At 37.0% G+C, this 22,009-nt stretch overlaps 1 non-coding gene and 1 pseudogene across 1 annotated transcript; both read left to right on the top strand.

Annotated features, from left to right (window-relative positions):
* The first annotated feature begins 12,418 nt into the window (after window positions 1-12,418).
* LOC138169673 (U6 spliceosomal RNA) lies at window positions 12,419-12,525 on the top strand. The gene has a single exon (XR_011170426.1). It is a non-coding gene; the product is annotated as a U6 spliceosomal RNA (small nuclear RNA).
* Window positions 12,526-12,622: 97 nt separating this feature from the next.
* On the top strand, window positions 12,623-13,162 carry LOC138168574 (chromobox protein homolog 3 pseudogene; annotated as a pseudogene).
* The last annotated feature ends 8,847 nt before the right edge of the window (window positions 13,163-22,009 follow it).

Here is a 22,009-nt window from a genome sequence, read left to right as displayed (position 1 = left end):
CTCACTCTTTCTAGACAAACTTCCATTACTTTATTCTGAGTTTGTGTATATTGCTGGGATGGAAGCAGTACAACCATATTGCTGTTTGCCTTGTGACACTGCCCCAGATTTGTTTCGGAACATGCTTCTTAGCTTAAACCTGTGGATTTATTGCCCTTCTGTGTTGTGGATCTTGCCTGCGTTTACTCATTTGCCCTGTTGACTCTTCTACTCTCATTTGACTTTGTACTTCATCACACCTGTTTGTCCCACCCGGATTAATTCCACTGTTTTAATAATCCTACAGATTAGAATCCAACAGAAACAGGTGTCTGCTAATCTCCTGCATATGCCTGGCTCCTCTTGCTCTGGGCCCAGCCTCCCTAGTCCAGTTGAGACATGACATCCTTGCTTCACTCAACATCCCCCAAAGGCTCAGCAATGGCAGAAAAATTGTTTGCCATGTAAATGCCTCAATTGAAGGCAATATAATTAAAAGCTCAGGGCTCCATTCCCTGGCAAGAGTTGAGCCAAACTACAGAGAAAAGTGCTGCCTTCCAGGCCAGGTTCATAGCTATGCAGAAAGAATAAATGGTACTGAGAGCAGACCAGTCTATGGCCTCACTCTCACTTCCCACCTTTTCCAACCACAAAGATACAATAAGTGAGGTTCAAGTATGAATTAAACTCTTGGCACTACATTCATAGGAACTCTAAGAAGGCTGGGCAAAGGTAAATTTTGTTATATTATGTTTGATTGGGCAGATAACTCATTTGGTCATGCCCTAGTTCTCAGTGAATATCTCCTTACTGAGCAATACTGAAGGGACCCCTTCATGAGTTCTCTGAGACATTTGATGATTCTCTAGTTAGAGGAAGGATCTGCAGTAAAGTATTTTTTTTTAATGAATTAACCTTGGTGGAGCAATTTACTACTATCAATTTATCAATTTACTATTAGTTACTATTTGTAATGAATAGCTTTGGGTAGATTTGGTACCCTATGTACCAGCACTCATACAATGATGTACATACAAACAATAACTCCTATTTATATAGTACTGTTACATAATAATAATTCCTATTTATATAGTACTGTGAGGTGTTTAAAATTCATAGCACTGCCCCTTCCCTAGATTAATGCAGTCATTCCAGTGTTTTTCCCATGTGTTCACAAGAATCAAAGTACTAAGTGTGAGGGGAAATCAATCAATCAACAAGCATTTATTGAGTACCTACTATGTTCCTGGTATTGAATGAGGTAGTAATAATGCAAAGATAGAATTGAAATAGCTGCTGCCTTAAAGGAGCTTACATTCTGTTGCAGGTGGGGGAGATAACAAGTATATAAAAAGGTACATGAAAAAAAAGTTATCCCTGAGTGGGAAAGCATAAAGGTGAAGAAGTGATAACAGGACAGTCTTCATATAGAAAATGGTGTTGAGTTGAATCTTGAAGGAAAACAGGGATTCTAAGAGTCAGAGGTAAGAAGGGAGCACATTCTGGGCATGGGGGAAAGCCAGGGCAAAGGCATGGGAATTAGACATGGTATGTGGTTAATGAGGAATAGCAAGAATGCCAATATGGCTGGACTGTAGAGTATCTGGAAGGTAGTAATGTAACAAAATAATAAATCTTGGATGTGGCCATGATGTTGATTGAGTGCTTTAAATAACAAACATAAGAGTATAGATTTGATTCTAAAGCTAATAGAGAATGGTTAGGGTCTATCAAGCAAAGGAAGTAATATGGTCAGACCTAGGTTTTAGGAAAATCACTCCTATAAAAGATGGGTTAGCTTGGGGGTAAACTTGAGGGAAGGAAACCAGTTGGAAAACTGGGGCAAAAATAAAATAGGGTTCTGGCTGTATGAGCAGAGAGAAGGGAGCTTACACAACTGATAATATGGAGGTAGAATTGACATCATTTGACATCTAATCGAATGTGTTGAGCTAAGTGAGAGTAATGAGTCACTGAAGACACCGTAGTACTCATGAAATAGTAGGACTGAATTATATAGATTTGAGAATGGCCTGAATATAGATTATAATTAAACAAATGGGAGTTGATGTTCTCACCAAGTGGGTCAAAGAGAAAAAGGGTCAAGAATGGAACCTTAAGGTATATAAGCAGTTACTTGGCATTTCATGATGATATAGCAAAGGCGACAAGGAATGAGTGGTCAGATGGAGGAAGAAACCAAAAGGTGGCAATGTTACAAAAGCAGAGAGAAGAGAGCATCCAGGGCAAAGGGAGGTCAATAGTCAAATATGGCACAGAGGTAAAGAAGGATAGAGCATTAGATTTGGCAATTGGGAAATCACTGGGAACCTTGGAGAGCTGTTTTAGTTGAGTAAGGAGCTCAGAACACATTTTGCATAAGGTTTAGAAGAGAATATGAAAACAAGCACAGAAGAGAACAAATAACAGCTTTTTCAAGGACTTTCACGGAGAAGTGGAGGAGAGATAGAGGATAGATCACAGGGATGATTGTATATATTGAAGGTTTCTTTTAAAGATGGCGGGGGTGAGTCAGGCATATATATGGGCAGGAAAAAAGGAACCACTAAATATGGAGAGACTGAAGATTAGAGAGAAGGGAGATGATAGTAGGGGTAATCTAGTGGAAAATATAGGAGAGGATGTGACCAAAGGTAAATATAAAGGGGTTGGCTTTAATGATGAGACAGGCCACTTCTTCATTAGAGGTTGGAGTAAAGGAGGAGAGAGGGGGAGATGAGGTCAAGGGTTTGTGAGATGAGAAGGGGCTCATAGCGAATGGTCTCAATTTTCTTGGTAAAGTCTGAAAACTTAACTTTAGCTGAGAGGGTGGTAAAAACCTGTGTAATTTTATCATGGGGGTAGGGAAGAATGAAGGTATTGGATGTCTACCAACTTAGCTAAACATACAGCAAAGGGACTATGTAGATGCCCTAGAAGCATTTGACACACCTATAGAAGTTGCCTCTTCAAGAACAGAAAAACTGAGGCAAGGAGAAATTTTGTTCCTTGCTAAAAGGGGCACTAATATAACACTATTCTCTATTGTCTCCACACAAACACTTCTGAGCCTGTCTACTTCCTCAAGAGATATATCTATTCTTAAATTGTGAATTTGAAGCATAATGAGGCAAGCTGCATGGCGTTATTGGAAAAGTCACTGGACTTGGAATCAGGATGCCTGGGCTTAATTCCTAGCTCTGTCATTTACCAGTGGCATGACATTGGGCAAGTCATTTGTTGAACTGTTTTTCCTCAAATATAATACAAGGAATCTAGACTACATGGTTCTCTAATATGACCTCTCCAGAAAATTTTGAAAAGTGTCATTAGCAAGTATTCATCTGGATGTCTACCTTTTCTTCTAGGGCCCTGAAACTATTTACTAGAAAAACAAAAACAAAAAAACAAAACATAGATAGAAGTGAGTCTGTTATATTTAATGGGCTCTTAATAGCATGAACATCTCTGACAGTAAGTCCTCACTGTCCTTGATACTCTGCCCTATGGATCAAATAACCAGAGTTATAATATTCATGTAATTGAAACTAAGAACGTTCAATATGGCACAGATCCAGACAGATGTTAGGAAGTATATAGCTTCACAAACCCTAGTACAACCAGGAGTTTCAATACCATATCACACTGTTTGATGTTTCCTAGTTCCTTCACTTTTAATTCAGAGGTTCATAGACTCATGTTTTGGACCCAAGGACTTATCTGTGGAAGAGGAATTCTATCTCACCCTATAATTCCATCATCATCAGATGTGTGTAGGGGTGGGAGAGCATGACCAGCATGCCACTTGAATGGTGGGGACTTGTGATCTTTGAGTGATATGAATTCAAATCTCTGTAAATGGTATTGCTGCTTTACTGCACTCTTAATTTTCATTCTCTTGCTCTTGATTCATGGTTTGAAAAATATAACTATGCTTTCTGTTTGTTATCTTTTTGCTTTGGGATTTGCAGGTTTGGGGATTTGATTCTTTTTATTATTTTAGCGGGTATCACAGAAGAACAAAATTCCCAGGACTTCATTTCCCTGATGATCCCTAATACAGAGATCATTCCTCATTAGGAAAAATACATCAGACTGCACTTTCCAGGAGGTCTTCTTTGTAGCCACATAGCTAAGGTGTCACTAGACAAGGACATCATTGGCTAGAGCATATTCTAAAAGCAGAGTGGGTTTGAAAAGGAAAAAGCAAGGTTGCTGAAGGGAGCTGTAGGAATAAGTTGAGACAGAAAGGCAAAGTTGTGATCCTAGTAGCTCTAGGTCAAAGTCATAATACTATTTCCCCAGTTGACTTCACTATGATTTTGTATTTGACCACACTAACGTGATTCTGCTTGTGTTGATTAGACCCTAGCTGAGAAGCCTACCTGCTAATCTTTTGCACATGCTTAGCTCTCCTGCCCACTAGCTTCTCTCCTACCATTGGTTTGGTGGGATGAAATACTTGTATTTTTTACTTTTCATTTTTCTCTATGGGGTTTCACCCAAATAGTTCCCTTGGTAGGTTAGACAGAGTACAGATTTCACTGTAATCTTTTTCTTGATATACATATAAGTATATGTATGTATATGTGTGTGTATAATATATATGTATATATGTATATATATATATATATTTGACCTAGTATGTTTTGCTGTGATCAATTCCTTTTCCTCCTTTGTGACAATTCTTCATCTTTTCACAGAATCAGTAATCATTACAATATAAGAGAAGTCAAATCAGACAGTGCTGACTCAGTCCTTATTGATCTAGTCTCATTAAATTGCTCTGACTGGTATTCAACAATCAGGTGAATATCAGAGGCTCAGGATTGGAAAAGACCTCTAAAGTCATGTAGTTCAATATATACTTTAACAAAAATATCCTCTATAACATACTGATAAGTGGCCGTCCAGCACTCACTTGAAGACTTCCTGTGAGAGGAAATCCATTCTCTCTGGAAGCAGCCCATTCCATTTTTGGACAGTTTTAATTGTTACAAAATTTTTCCTTATATCAAGCCTAATTCTGCTTCTGCACATTGATCCGTTGCTCCTATTTTTAATCCTCTGGGGAACAGTGGAACAAGTCTCATCCCTCTTTCACCGGACAGATCCTCCAGTACTTGAAGACATCTCTCATGTTTCCCTTAAGTCTTCTCTCATCTAGGCTCAATATCCCTTGTTCTTTCATGGAACCCTCATCTGCATGCTCTCCAGTGTCCTCAGGGACCTTATCCCACATCTAACCCCATAGGCAATCACTCTTTAGGCCTTTATGATATTTTTATGGAATAGTAGAAAAAGACATTTGACAGTTTTCAGATTAATTTGAGCTAAGTAGAGGTAATCCACATAATTCAAATCTGCAGGAAAATGAAATGTTCATTAATTTTGGCTGTAATTTATATTATCCATTTGATTCAAAATCAATGAGCATTTATTAAGCACCTACTCTGTACTAGACACTGTGCCAGGTGTTTGACATGCAAAGGAAAAAATCAAATAGTCCCTTGTTTTTAGGGAACTTAATTTCTACTGAACAGTGTTATTTTTAAAAGTTTGATCTTTAGCTCTTTAGGTCTTTCAAAAGGGTTATTTCTGTTCGTTTTGGAAGGCAATTGGGATTAAGTGATTTGCTCAAGGTCACACTGATAATAAGTGTTAAATGTCTGAAGCCGGATTTGAACTCAGGTCCTCCTGACTTCAGGGCTGGTGCTCTACTCACTGCACCACCTAGCCACCCCTCAAAAGGGTTTTGTTTGTTATTTATTTGGTTCTCCTCAGTGGATATTTTGGATGTGTTCTTAGGAAATATGGCCTTAGTCACTCTGAATCCGAAATCGTTTTTTGTGCTCTGAGGCCTTCTGAGCCTCTACACATACATCTACATTCAGCTATCCAGCTATTCAGCTATCTGACTTCAGAAGGTGGCACAGGGGATAGATTCCTGGACCTCAAGAATATCTGAATTCAAATTGTTGTGTGATTCTAGGCAAGTCATTTAACCCCTCTTCCTCAATTCCCTTATCTGTAAAATGAGAATAATAATAATGCCTACTTCCCAGTGTTGTTGTGATGATGAAATAAGATAATATTTAAGTGCTCTATTAATGTGGGGATGATGGTGATTTTGACATCCATTGGCAGATAGGGTCATATGTTTCCAACCTTCTTTCCAGTATCAAAACTTACCTGAACCATGTCTCTGCTGGACAAAACTAGTGAATGTAATAAATTAATGCACAGGAAGTTGAATGATGAAGTGAATGTCACCCCTCCTATTTAATATGTTTATATTTTAATAATAGCCTCCTGGAGATTATACATTAACAATGCCTTATGTATTAAATTTCTGGGAATTTCAGGTAAGGGAGATTTTTTCTAACAATTATCTCATATATAAGTTAAAAACTGAGAATATGTTTTCTGGTTGAGTCAGTTTATAGAACAAGCAGTGTACTGAAGGCAAAAACCAAGAAGGAGCAGTCAGTCAAAGGCAAGTCAGAAGACTAAATTGAATAGATAAATGAATGGATGGATGGATGGGTGAAAATAATAAATGAAAAGTATTTTTCAACTGCTTGTTGTTGTCATTCAGTCATTCCAGTATTACCTGACTCTGCATGACCTATTTGGTGTTTTCTTGGCAAGGATACTGGAGAGGTTTGTGATTTCCTTCTCCAGCTCATTTTACAGATGAGGAAACAGAGACAAACATGGTTAAGTGACATGCACAGGGTCATAGAGCTAATAAATGTCCTAGGATAGATTTGAACTCAGAAAGATGAGTCTTCTTCACTCCAGGCCTGGAGTCTATCCACTGTGTCACCTAGTTGCCTTATTTTGCAATTAATTAGTAAGCAATTAATAGACATTTATTAGCTGTGTTATCCTAGGTAGCTCCTGAGAGTTGTTTTAACTTTCATTTCTCTAATCAACAGTGAGTTAGAGCATTTTTTTCATATGACTATAGATAGCTTTGATTACTTCAACTGAAAACTGTTCCTATCTTTTGATCATTTATCTATTGGGGAATGGCTCTTATGTTTCTACATTTTGACTCACTTCTTTATATGGTTGAGAAATAAGGCCTTTATCAGAGAAATTTACTTTAAAAATTTTTTCACAATTACTATTACTTACTATGGTTCCCTCCATCCTATCCTGCCCTTGTTTATTCTATTCTCTCTCTTTCCTTTCACCCCATCCCTCCTCTAACGTATTTTCCTTCTATCTCCTCACTCAATCTTTCCTCCCTTCTATCATCCTTCCCTCCCCTTCGCTTATTCCCTTTCCTTCTGACTTTCCTGTAGGATAAGCTAGAATTCCATAGCCAATTGAGTGTGTATGTTATTTCCTCTTTGAGTCAATTCCTCATCTCCCCCTCTTCCCCTCCACTGTAAAAGCTGTTTCTTGCCTCTTTTATGTGAGATAATTTACCCTATTCTACCTCTCCATTTCCCTTTTTCCTAGTACATTCCTCTCTCAAACATTAATTTTATTTTTTATATCATCCCTTCATATTCAACTCATGCCTGTGCCCTCTGTCTATACATACTCCCTTTGACTACTCTAATAATGAGAAAGTTCTTTTGAGTTAAAGTATCATCTTCCCATAAAGAAATGGAAACAGTTTAACCTTATTAACGTCCCTTATGATTTCCCTTTCCTTTTTACTTTCTAATGCTTCTCTTGAGCCTTGAATTTAGAAGTAAAATTTTCTATTCAGCTCTAGTCTTTTAATCAAGAATGTCTGAAAGCCTTCTATTTAATTGAATATCCAAATTTCCCCTGAAAGATTGTACTCAGCTTTACTGGGTAGGTGACGCTTGGTTGTAATTCTAGCTCCTTTGCCCTCTGGAATATCATCTTCCAAGCCCACTGATCCTTTGTTGTAGAAGCTGCTAGATCTTATGATATCCTGATTGGGGCTCCATGATATTTGAATTGTTTACTTCTGGCTGCTTGCAATATTTTTTCCTTGCACCTTTCAGGAGGTATAATAGTACTGTAATTTGATCCCTTAGTGTTAGCAAAGTTAACAGGTACTTAGCACTTAGTAATTAATCAAGCCTCTGTTAAAGAAATAGAAGATATGAACTCCTGTTACAGACATAACAGGAAGGGGTAGAAACAGGAAATGGCTGAAGCAGAAAGGAGCTGATGTCTTGTGTATGTAAGGAGAAGCCCCTGCTGGGTCAGAAAGATCTTCTTGGAGCAAACATCGTGGAGGCAGAAGCTGCTGCTGCCAGGGAGACTAAGGAGGAAAGGTGCCAGTCTGGAGAGAATGATTTTGATTTGGAGAACCTGGATGAATTGATTTTGATTATGGGAACCAGCTGAATCTTCTGCTGAGTCTGAGGGCCAATCAGAGCTGCTGGGACTGTTTAAGATTTTTGAGAGCCAGCCAGATCTGCCAAAGACTGAGGAAGCATGACTATGATACTGGTACTTTGAATGAACCTGTTTGTGGCTTTGTTGAGCCTTGCCTTGACTTCCCAGGAACAGAGACTGTGAAGGATTTGAGGTGGATTTGGATGTTGTGAGCTTAATCATGGAACAGAGACTGCATGAAGAGCTGGACAAGGATTTGGGAGCTGTCTGCCTTTGAACCCAGGTGACAGTTTGGTGAATCTAGGTAGGATCTGGGACCATGGAATCTCAGAAACCACCCCAAGTCAAGCTGAAAGAAGACTTTACTTGGATACTGTGTACTGACTGAGAAATTGTAAATTCACTATTGACCTATGGGTGGAAGGTCTTTGTATTTTCTGATGATTGAATAGTGAATGATGAAGGATGATTGAGTTATTGAGTTGATTGAATGATTGATTGACTAAATGATTGTATTAGTGACTGATGACTGAATAAGTGACTGATTGAGTTTACTTAATGGGTCTCATGAGTGGAGAACTTTGACTATTATACTTTATGATTGAATGATTGAGTTACTAAATGATTGTTCTTTGTTGAAAACTTTGTGACCACTGTGGTGAAAACTATGTGGCCATTTTCTGTGACAAGTTGTTGTGAATGCTATATTTTGATTTTCTGTGATAATTTGTAACATTGTGAATGCTGTATTTTTATTTCTGTGAATGTTTTCTTCTGATTTCTTATTGAATAAATAGAATGTTCACTATGCTGTGTAATCAGAACCTTGAAAAGCTGTTCACAGTAGCATTCTTCTGGAAAGCTGCTCATGTTGGCTTTACAGGAGGTGATTGGTGAATTCTTTCAATTTCTATTTTACCCTCTGGTTCTAGCTTTCTTTGATAACTTCTTGAGAGATGGTGTCTATGCTCTTTTTTTGATCATGGCTTTCAGGAAGTCCAATAATTTTAAAATTATCTCTCTTGTATCTTATTTACAGGTTTGTTGTTTTTATAATGAGACATTTCACATTGTCTTCTATTTTTAATTCTTTTGGTTTTGTTTTATTGTTTCTTGATTTCTTCTAAAGCTTTCATTTACTCAATTCTGATTTTTGAGAAATTTTTTTCTACAGTGAATTTTTGTGCCTCTTTTCCCATTTGGCCAATTCTGCTTTTTAAGGCACTCTTATCCTTGTTGGATTTTTGGACCTCATTTGTCATTGGACTTAGTCCATTTTTTAAGGTATTATATTCTTCAGTATTTTTTTTAATCTTGTTTACCAAACAATTGACTCTTTTTTTTTCTGATTTTCTTGCATGACTTCCATTGCTCTTCCCAATTTTTCCTCTCTCTTACTTGACTTTCATAATCCTTTTTGAGCTCTTCCATGGCCTAAAATCGATTTATATTTTTCTTGGAGGCTCTGGATATAGGAGCTTTGACTTTATTACCTTCTTATGAGTGTGTATTTTGATCTTCCTCATCACCATAGTAAATTTCTATAGTCAGAATTTATTTTTTCTGTTCTTTGTTCATCTTCCTAGTCTATTTATTACCTGATTTTTAAATTCTTTGTTAGAGTAGGGTTCTGCTTCCAGAGTGGAGGGTGTACTGTCACAAATTTCAAGGGCTTTGTGATGCTGTTTTCAGAAATACTTCTAGGGACTTTTAAGTTTTCAGTTCTTCCAAGGTGGTATGATCTAAGAAAAGGTGTTTACTACTCTCATGGCCTGTACTCTGTTTTGTGAGTGATCACCAACATTCTTTCTGCCCTGGAACTGTGCCTAGGTCCCTGTTACATTCAGGTAGCAAACTCCATTGTGCTAGTGTTCCTCCTTGCCCTGGGACTGTCACCTAGGACTGCAACCCAGATCCCACTATGGGTAAAACAACAGAATCCAGCCTCACTGCTAACAGACATGCCTGTAATCTCCTTCTGACCAGTTGTTTGACCCCCTTACCATCTATGGGTTGGAACATCCAGAAGTACTTGCTGCAGCTGTGTTTCAGTGGCTCCCAAGGCCTGCTTCTGGTTTGCTGTGGCCATGACTGTGTGGGCACAGCCTACGCCAAACAGTACTCTTGTCTTATCCAGATGCAACAGACATTTCCTTCCAACTTTCTAAGTTGTCTTTGGCTGGAAAATTATTTCACCCTGTCCTTTTTTGAGTTCTGCTGCTCTAGGGATTGTTTTATGACATTATTTAAATGTGTTTGTAAGGTTTTTGGGGAGAGCTGAGGCAAATTGCCACCTTTTCTCTGCCATCTTGGCTCTGCCCACTTTGGGAGTCACATTTCAATGAGTGAGTCAACCCATATCAGAGGTTTGAACTGAAAGTTAGAAAGGTCTCACAGCCCTTAGACTTAGGGGCAAACCAGATAGTAATTGATCTTATTTAGTATAATTTCCCATGTTAAAAATCCTATTTGCTTCTGATTTTGAACCATTTGACAGTGATAAGGTCTTTTATTTATGAGAACTTTCTATTCTGGAGCTGTGGTATTTGTAATTGCTAAGGAAGCGGGGATTTCAGCAACTGAAAAAGCATTTGCCAGACCAGGAGCTACATTTTTGATACCTAGGATAACTGTTGTAGAGACAGTACTGGGGTTCATGGTCTAGAGGGCACTGCCACTGGCATTTCCAGAACTCTTAGACTTAGCTATTGGTGGCAGCTGATTAGTGATTGGTGCAGGTGGTTGAAAAGAAGATGGATCCCTTCTTCACAGGCATTATTTCCCTCAATGATGACTATGTGAGCCATAGTAGAATAAGAGCTAGTATTCAGGGCATGAAGTGGGGACCAGTATTTTGGTTCATGTCCACTGAAAACTGAGGAAAGGTGGCAGTGGCAGCTTAGCACATGCTTCCTTCTATCTCTCCCTTAGGATACCTTGCTTCTTCAGCTAGAGATTGTTTAAAACAAAGTCATGGGTCAAATCTGGCAAGCAATAGACTGACTAGAACAGATACAATACATTAGAGAAGAGGATGAATCATTAACCAAGAAGCTTCTTATACTGTTCTTGCTATAGTAGATAGGACAAGAGAGAGAGACAGAGACAGAGAGACAGAGACAGAGAAAGAGAAAGAGAGAAAGAATTATTTTTATAGTATATTAATATCCATTTCTGACATAGCAAAGGACAGAAAAAATTCTTCAGGTAATGTTACCTAGAATCAGTTAGGTCACACAGTATATAGAATTTTGGTTTTAGATTCTGGTAGATATGACCTTGAATCCTGCTTCAGACACTTACAAGTTGTGCAACCCTAGGCAAGCCACTTAAACTTTCAATCTCAGTTTTCTCAAGTGTAAAATGAGGATTATAATAATACCTGCCTCACTGAGTTTTTTGTGAGTATCAAACCTGATAACATGTAAAATTCTTAGCAAACCTTAAAGAACTATATAAAAACTAGTTGTGATGATAATGATGTGATGTTGTCATCCACCTCCCCAAAAGTCCTTTGTAGTATTCTCCATAGCTATCAATTCCTGATGGTCTTACCCTATTAAACTTCTATCCCACTGTCCACCCTACCACTATTCCCACTTCTCCAATATAATTGGTTGAGTGCCACAAGTGGCTTCTCTTCCTCCATCACCTGCTTTAATCTGTTCTCTCTCCATCCTCATCATTTGATTCTTTAATCCTTAATGATGAATATATGTCATATCTTATAGATCTCCACATGTCAGTTTTAATGTCTAATAGGGTACTGATACACAAAATAATAGGGAGGCAGTAAGATAGCACCTACAATGAGTTTAAATTCCTTGGTCGAAATGAGCTATGTTCTTGAGTGTTGATATGTGAATGCTGAGCCATTGTCAATTATTTTTGAAATATCATGAAGAACATGCCATAGAACTACAGAAAAAATATCATTTTCATAAAGGGAAGAGAATGGAGTTCATAAGACATGGGTCAATAAGCTTGGACTTGATGCCTGGCAAAATTTTAGAATGTGTTATTGAAAGAATGGCTAACAAGTGTCCAGAAAAGGAAGCAGTGATTATGAAGAGTTCTAAGAGTTCATCAAGAGTAGGTAATTCCAGTGTTCACTTCAGCAGTACATGGACTATAATTGGAGTGATACAGAGAAGATTAGTATGGTCCCTGTGTAAGCATGATGCACAAATTCATGAAGCTTTCCATATTTTTGAACTTGTGTTCAACTAGTTTTTTTTTTTCTGTCATGTAAGCTTCCTTTTAATTGTCATGCATTTTTCTAGTAAAAGCTCTTCAAGTCTGAAAAATAATGGTCTCTAATATAACTACATTGCAAAATATGGGAAAGAAACAGAAAGTAGAAGAAGCAGACAGAGCCTGAGGAGTTTGTGATGGAGAAATGTTGGACTGGCAAGTGAGTGAATGGAAAAGTGGAGTCTTTCTTAAAACAGAAATGATTTACAGATGCTGACAACACATGGGAACCTGAGGAAAACTTAGATTGTCTAGAGTTATTGAAGCATTTATGAATTCTCAGAAGACTGGTAAAGAAAAAATGGAGCCAAGGGAAAGTCTTTATCTGATCGCAAGCCAGATGATAACAAGTCAAAGAAAAAAAAAATGCTAGTCTGCTGACACGCTGAAAGGCTTTCCAAGGGGCCTTGATCCAGACTGATTCATTGGTGCTACCAACAGTAGTGGAGAGCTGATGTTTTTCATGAAGTACAAACGTACTGATGAGGTCAACTTGGTGCTGAACAAAGAAACAAATATGAAACATCCTCAGTCAGTTATCACCTTTTATGAGGAGTGATTGACCTGGCACCCTTGTCCTGAATATGAAGCATGATAATTGGCTAAGTGTTTGCATTGCTATATACGTATCCACATATTAATACATATATACACAGATATGTACATTTATATCTACATATCTAGATCTAAATCTAGACAGACAGACAGATAGATAGGTAGATAGATAGATAGATAGATAGATAGATAGATAGATAGATAGATAGATAGATCTTAATCTTGATTCCATTCTTCAATTTGTTAGCAGTGTAAGCACCATCTACATCTAATGAGGATTGAGTTTGGTAGGTTTTAAAATAGGTTTTTATTTTGCTTTGGTTTGTTTTTCTTTTGGGCTGGTGTTTAATTTGCCTCAACAGACCTGGTAACTCTGAAAAAGTAAATACAAGCTTTCTGCATTTACTTAACATTTATTAGAGAAGAGAACATTTGATACTATGGAACTTCCTCTATAGTAGAGAAAAAAAAAAGCTTTTATAAATACTGATAAAATATCTTCTGTAGTTACTATTCTGAATCCTAAGAAATGAAATGTAGAATTTTGACATTTACTTGAAACCCAACTTAACACAAGCTACATTTTATGCCTAGAGGTAAGTCCATTGAAAGGTTTCTTATGGCAGTCATTTTCTATTATTACTCAGTTCTGGGGAGCCTAAGAGTCTCTTCTTGACTGACAGAAAATGTGCTACCTTCACTTTTCCAAACACGAATTGTTTTTGGAAAGAACAGAATAATTTTGAAGGAACTTTGCAACCTTGCTGGAGTGTTCACTGTGGTGCTCAGTGTCTGGGCCCAGTTAATATCATGGTGACATCTTCCCTGTGGATGCAAATGTGGTCCCCAATACCCAAAGGATTTGATAAATGCACATTTATTCAAAAGAATCTTTTCCCAAAAGCTTTGTTGATCAAATCTGGCTGGACAAGAGCCCTGTCTGCCAGGACTTGTGGAAGGGTGGCCATGCTTATTTGCAGCCTCCCCATGTGACATCTTGATCATTGATATTGCCCAATCCCATGTTAGAAATGTGCCTGGGTAAATGCTGCCAGAACTTGTGTGAACATTTGTTAAAATAGAACTATTTTGGTCTTAGTTTTCAAAGAGAAGACTTGGACTTCCTACTTCAAAAAATAGGAGTGTCTCATGCTATTTTGCTTATCAAAAGGTTCTCTCTTAATCATGTAGTAACATCCCCATCTGTTGGAACATAAATATTCTGGCCAAAGGGCAGGTATTTGTGGAGAGGATGGGGGTAGTGAGTGGGATTACATTTTCCTGACTATGGGCATAAATAGGGAAGCAAACATAACCCATGTTATGTAGTCTTCTATAATCCTGATGTACATGTTTTTCCTTCTTCATCCCAATCCATTGTTTCATCATGTAGGAACTAGCCTTTTGAATATTTGGGTCACTTGGCTCCACAGTAGTCAGAGAAAAAACAAAAATGACTTCGTAGTCATTGAAATGTTATACAAATAAATATTGTTTACTCTATTATAAATACTGGTAAATCGTGGTCAATGAATAGTTTTTTATTCTTCCTTTACCAAAAAATGGAATAGATCATTCCAGACAAATCACATTTCACTTTTTGCAGGTTCCTCAAGGAAATGTTAATGTTTAGTTTATGTGACTTTAGCATACCATTTGGCGGTCTCTAATGCTATTCTCGTGGAAAAGATGGAGAGATGCGGGCAAAACAATGGTTAATAAGGTGAATTCAGGACTTATTGAATGTCTAGACCCAAGATGTAGTCAATGATGTTTCAAAGTCAACTTTGAAAGGGGCCTAATTACTTTATGATAAATCAAGACACTATAAAACAAATCCAAACAAATGATAAAAATATAAGGCAATGTGAAGTATCTCATTGGAAAAACCACTAATCTGGAAAATAGATCTAGGAGAGATAATTTAAAAATTATTGGACTACCTGAAAGCCATGATTATAAAAAGAGCCTACACACCATCTTTCAAGAAATTATCAAGCAAAATTGCCCTGATATTTTAGAACCAGAAGGCAAAATATAAATTGAAAGAAATCACTGATTGCCTCTTGAAAAAATCACAAAAAGGAAACTCCTAGGAATATTATAGCCAAATTCCAGAGTTCCCAGGTCAAGGAGAAAATACTGCAAGCAGTCAGGAAGAAACAATTTGAGTATTGTGGAAACACAATCACAATAACACAAGACCTAGCAGCTTCTACGTTAAGGGATTGATGGGCTTGGAATATGATATTCTGGAGGTCAAAGAGCTAGGACTAAAACCAAGAGTTACCTACTCAGCAAAACTAAGTATAATGCTTCAGGGGAAAAATATGGTCATTCAATGAAATAGAGGATTTTCAAGCATTCTTGATGAGAAAACCAGACCTGAACCGAAAATTTGACTTTCAAATACAAGGAACAAGAGAAGCATGAGAAGGTAAACATGAAAAAGAAATCATAAGGAACTTATTAAATTTGAACTATTCACATTCCTACATGGAAAAATGATAATTATAACTCATAAGACTGTTCTCAGTATGAGGATAGTTGAAGTGAATATATATGCGTGTATGTATATATACATATTTATATGTATAGGAGGGTGTATGTGCATATAAATATATATGTAAGTGTGGGCATATGTATGTTCACATATACATAGACAGAGGGCACAGGATGAGTTGAATATGAAGGAATGTTATATAAAAAATAAAATTAAGAGTGAAAGAGAAATTTATTGGGATAAGGAGAAAGGGAGAAATAGATTTGGGTAAATTATCTCATTTCAAAGAAGCAAGAAAAAACTGTTACAATGGAGGGGAAGAAGATGAAGGTGAAAGGGAATGGGACAACCTTACTCTCATTGAATTTGGCTTAAGGAGGGAATAACATACACACTCAATTGGGTATCTTACCCAATAGGAAAGTAGCGGAGTAGAGGATGAGAGGGGGGATGATAGAAGGGAGGGCAGATGGGGGAGAGGGTTGTTAGAATCAAACATTTTTTAAAAGGGATAGGGTCAAAGGAGAAATTTGAATAAGTGGGGGGTGGCGGCTAGGTGGTGCAGTGAATAGAGCACTGGCCCTGGCATCAGGAGGACCTGAGTTCAAATCCAGCCTCAGACACTTGACACACTTCCTAGCTATGTGACTTTGGGCAAGTCACTTAACCCCAGTTGCTCTCCAAAAAAAAAAGAATAAGTGAAGGGCAGCACAGGATGGAGGGAAATATAGCTAGTCTTTCACAATATAACATTTATGGACATAATTTGGGTAACTATACATCTACAACCTATATTGAATTATTTTTCTTCCCAGTGAGGGTGGGTGAGGAGGGAGGAGGGGAAAGAATCTGGAACTCAAAGTTTAGAAACAAATGTTTTAAAAAATTGTTTTTTACATGCAACTGGGAAATAGGATGTACAGGCACTGGGGAATGGAAATCCATCTTGCTCTGCTGGAAAGTTGGTGGGGGTGTTATAGGGGAGAATATATGAGAGAACAGATTGGAGGCAATGGTATTTAGTTGGCTTGCTATTTTGGGGTGAGTCGTAGGGGTAAGACAAGGAGAAAAATATGTAAGTCAAAATTTTGAGGAAATGAATGTTGAAAACTAAAAGTAAATAAATTAATATAGCAACAACAACAAGTACCCAAGAAGAGATCTTTTCATCTTGATTCAAGGCTGGCTCTCAGATTCCATGGTTCCTCTTCCATGCGTCCAGCTCCTACCTGAATCTACCCAACTGTCACTTGGGTTCAAAGGCAGGCCGCTCTCAGCTCCTTATTTAGCTCCTCATTCATCTCCTTATCCATTCCCTCATCCAGTTCACATTCCACACTGAAGTTCAGTGTACTTACACCTCAAGTCCTTCATAGTTCCTGTTTCTTGGAAGACAAAGCTTGACAGAGCCACAATAATATTCATAAACATTGCCAGCACCATCATCAATTCACTATCTGCCTGTGAAATCAACAGAGACCCACAAACAAAGTCTGAGAAGTCAACACAAATCATCAGCATAGAAATCAACAAAGACCCCCAAATAGGGTCCAAGAGACCAGCATAAATCATCAACATAGAGATCAACACAGACCCATGAACAAGGTCCAAGAGGTCAGCACAAATCATCAGTAAAGTCCCAGGACCTCCAAAACCCTCCTCTAGGACTACTGTAATCAGACAACCAGAAAATCCTCTTTCAGGGCTTCCAATAAGGTCTCAGGGCTTCTGTACAAAGTATCACAAACAAAAATCAACAGACAGAACAGACAAACAGAGTGCCAAGATACCACAAGTCTTCTCCTTCTTAACTCTGCCACCATGCCACCCCAAGAGTTCTTTTCTCAGTTCTGCTCTCTCCCAGCTTGGGCTTCTCCTTATATATGGTTATTAGTTTCTCCCTGTTCTGCCTCCTCCTATTGTATCAGCAACAGGGGTTCACAAGTTCTTTTTCATTTTTGGGGGGCTTTTTTTTGGAGGGGGAAGGCAGGGCAAATGGGGTTAAGTGACTTGTCCAAGGTCACATTGCTAGTAAGTGTTAAGTGTATGAGGCTGGATTTGAACTCAGGTCCTACTGACCCCAGCTCCAGTGCTCTATTCACTGCATCATCTAACCACTGCACAAGTTCTGTTTCTTTATAATGATGATATAATCATTGGCAAGGCTTAAAAAAAAAACTTGAACTAAAACAATGTGCTAAATAATTAAATAGCTGAAACAAGGTGTTAAGTGCTTCTTTGCTTGCCATTATAATGAATAGTATAATAGGACAGCTACAGACACTAATGCAATCACATGCTGCATTAAGGAAAGCAAACATAGTGCCTTCAAGACTGGGAAGATGATAGGTCTTTCTTCTGCTCTGATCAGACCAGGTCTGATGTATGCTGTCCTTTGCTCCTATCAGACCACAACAAGTATATCATGTTCAGAGTCAGTTACTACATTTCAGCAAGTATACTAATGATAGTGAAAGCAACCACAGGGCAATAAGCAAGGTTGGGAAGAACTTTGGGGCAATGCTTCAAATTCGGTGAAGAAACTAAGCATGTTTAGCCTGAAGTAGAGAAAGTTTGTGGAAGATGACAAAACAGCTATCTAACAACAACAACAACAACAACAGCAAATTGAACAGCTAGCATTTATAATAGCACTTTCAAACTTAGAAAAGCACTTTACATATATTATCTCTTTTGATCTTCAAAACAACTGCAAGGTGGGTGTCCTTTTTAATTTCTAAATTTGTGTGTTTAAAATGCACATAATTATTAGTGCAGTAGTGCATGAATATAATTTACAAGTAAACACCTTCTCAATTCTGGTAGTTTTAAAGAGGTAGTCCCTTTCAGCAATAACCATCTTTTTGGTGGAATGATAGGGTTAGAATAGAATTAGCGTTTTGTTGGTGTGTATTTGTCAGAATGTAATTGCCATGTCACCTACTTTCATGTTAATGTGTTAACATGTTGTAGGTGTGCAATTGGTGTGTTGCCAGATGCTATGGCAACGTGTTGGCATGCTTTTGCACACAATTAATGTGTTATCAGCATGTAATTGGTGGGTTGACATGCAATTGGCACATACAATCATTTTGGTAAAGTGTTATCATGTTGTTGGCATGTGATTGGCACATTTATGGCTTTCACAGCAAAGTGTTAACATGTGTTTGCTGCTGTTAGGGTGAAACTAGTGCATTGGCCTCGCCATTTAAGTCTTGGCATGTCATTAGTATGTTGTTGGTTTGTGACTGGCATGTTGTGGTATGTAATTAATGTGTAGTCTGCTTTAAAGTAAAATGTTAGTGTACTGTTGGGGTGTAATTGGCATGTTGCTGGCTTTCACATTAAAGTGTTAGCATATTGTTGGGGTGTTCTTGTCTTTTATATGAAAGTGTTAGCATGTTGCTGGTGGGTTGCCAGCTTTTATAGTAAAGTGTTAGGGTGTTGTTGCCATGTAATTTCCATGTTACCACCTTTCATAGTTAATTATTAGCATGTTGTTAATATGTTGTCATGTAATTGGCATGCTACCAATCCTCACCACAATCCTGGGAGATAAGTGCCATTATTATCCCCATTTTACAGTTGAGAAAACTGAGGCAAACAAAGATTTAAGTGACTTACTTGAGGTCACAAAGCTAGTAAGTATCAGGGGCCAGATGACTAAGAGATCTCATTGCAGTCAGTCCCTTTAAAGAGATATAATTTTTATTTAGGCCTATATATTTTCCTCAGAACCACCCACTTCAGGCCAACTAATTCATGAAAATGCCCTAACCTTGAGGGAATAGTAGAACTCAGTTAACCTTAAAGACATGTCCAATTTGCTAAGATGAATGTTGTTCTAAAAAGTAGAATTGGCCAAATGGAAAAGGTGATACAAAAGCTCACTAAAGAAAATAGTTGTTCATCAATTAGAATGGAGCAAATGTAACCTAATGACTTTATGAAAAATCAAGAAACAAACCAAACCTAAAGAATGAAAAAACAGAAAACAATGTGAAATTTCTTTTTGAAAAAAAAAAACTGTCCTTGAAAATAGATCCAGGATAAATAATTTTGAAATTATTGGACTACTTAAAAGTCATGATTAAACAGAAAGAGCCTAGACATCATCTTTCAAGAAATTATCAAGCAAAACTCTCCTGACATTCTAGAATCAGAGGTAAAACAAAAATTGAAAGAATCTACCAATCACCTCCTGAAAGAAATTCCAAAATGAAAACTCCCAGGAATATTATAGCCAAATGCTAGAGTTATTTGAGGAAATAGTGCAAATATTATATTATTCTTCCTTTATTACTAACAAAAAAACTGAAATTGAGAAAGAAGTAGTGATATGACCATGGCCAAGATTTTCGAATTTACAAAAACTCTTCATTTTAGAATAAGGACACAGAGCCTAAGCAACTTGCCTAAGATCACTCTTATAGTACTTTCCTGCCATTTATATGGCACTTGAAGGTTTATAAAATATTTTTCGCTCATCAGTTCATTCTCACAACAATAATGTTAAGATGCTTCATGTGTTTCATTGGGCTTTATCTCTTGATATTATAGACTGTTTTTGCCTTGGTGTCCTCTTTTAATAATAATCTTTATGACTTATCTCTCCCACCCCCGAAAGAAATCAGTCTGTACCCTTAGAAAATATTGATTTGTCTCTTTAAATACATTCAGCTTCTCTGCAAGCAAGAAGGCTAAAGATATGAGAGGTTAATTCTTATTATATTATTATTATTAATAATAATATATTATTACATATAATAATATATTAATGCTTAATTCTACAAGTGCAGAACAGGTTCAGATCCAAGTACTTCTATATTAAGGAAAATTATCCTTCATTTTCTGGGACATATCAAGGAATTCTCCCCTCTCGTGTGTTCCAATTTACCTATGTACTTGGGGTACCAGTGAAGAAATAAAGTTTTTTTTCCTTAATACACTGATCCTTCTTCCTCTTTGTGCCCACTTGGATGGTAAGACCATCCATTTGTATATCTCTCTAGGTCTGAGTAATGGTAACTATCTCTATCTTTTCTCATAATTTTCCTTGATGAGGCTTTGAATTTCTTCTATCTGTCTCCATCTTTGTTTGTGTGTGTGTGTGTGTGTGTGTGTGTGTGTGTGTGTTTCATGACCCAGGCTATCTCAGGAAAATGTGAACATGAGAGATTATTACTTGCTTATGGTCATACAATCAATAATGATGAGATGAAACTTGAATGTCTCTTCTGACTCCAAATATTGGGTTCATTCCATTATACCAAGATAACTTTTGTAGTAATGCCCACATGACTGGGGAAAGGAATATTCATTGCACACATATACCTAAAGTACACTACTTAGCATTTTAAGGAGTATTTTATTAATCCCTGAGAATGGAAGTTATTATTTTTCCTTTAGAAAAACCAAAACAAAATAATCAAAATATATTAAAGTTTATCAATTTGAAATTTTGCTCTATGATCTTAGACAAGTCATAATCTCTTTGGGTCTCAGAAGGTGTTTAATAAATGCTTGCTTGAGTCATTCAACAAGGTGGTAGGACTATATGTTCACTGATTTCTTTTATCACTCTGATGTTATTTGATTAATAAAAGAAAAATATTGTCCAGATCATGTTGCTCATTGGACGATTCACATTGTGAGAAAAAAGACACTGAGATATGAACTGAGATTAATATTTAAGACAAAAAATATTGAAAAGATTAGTCAATGACATGGAAATTTTGTTCTCTAGAAGAGGAGATTTCTATATATTACTTGAGCATGAATTAGAATGGAAAAATATAATGAAAAAATACATCATAATACAGTGGTAGTTAGGAGGCACAAAGCATAGAGTGCTTGATTTGGAGTCAGATAAACCTGAGTATGTACCACTCTCAGACATTTACTAGCTATGTGACTATTTCAATTTCCTCATCTCTAAAATGGAGGGATTAATTTTACAGTACTTAGCTCATGAGATTTTTGTAAGGATCAAAGTAGATAATATATATAAAGTGTTTTGCAAAATTAAAACACTATATAAATGCTAGTTATTATTAGTAACAAGAGTGTTGGACTTGGAGCCAGAAAAGATCTGGATTTCAGTTCCAACTCTGACACCTCTTTAAGACTCAGTTGCCTTATCTGTACAGTGAGGAAAATGACATTTATAATGCTAAACTCACATGGTTGTGCCTGAACTTACTTTGAAAATCCAGAGGTTTTATGTAAATGTGAGTTACTAAAATATGTTAAAATTTTAAAGGGAATAAACAATTAATTGGGATATTTTATTTTTATTTATTACAGATTTTTATTAATTATAGATATCTTAATAAGTATTTTTTTAATGTTAAAACAAACCTTCATACTTCTACCTAGTAATCT

Source organism: Petaurus breviceps, unplaced genomic scaffold, assembly GCF_028583685.1.
Source record: "Petaurus breviceps papuanus isolate PSGF00001 unplaced genomic scaffold, PetGlider_PUasm1.0 37, whole genome shotgun sequence".
Classification (NCBI taxonomy): Eukaryota; Metazoa; Chordata; class Mammalia; order Diprotodontia; family Petauridae; genus Petaurus; species Petaurus breviceps.
This window is presented reverse-complemented; position numbering and strand designations above follow the sequence as displayed.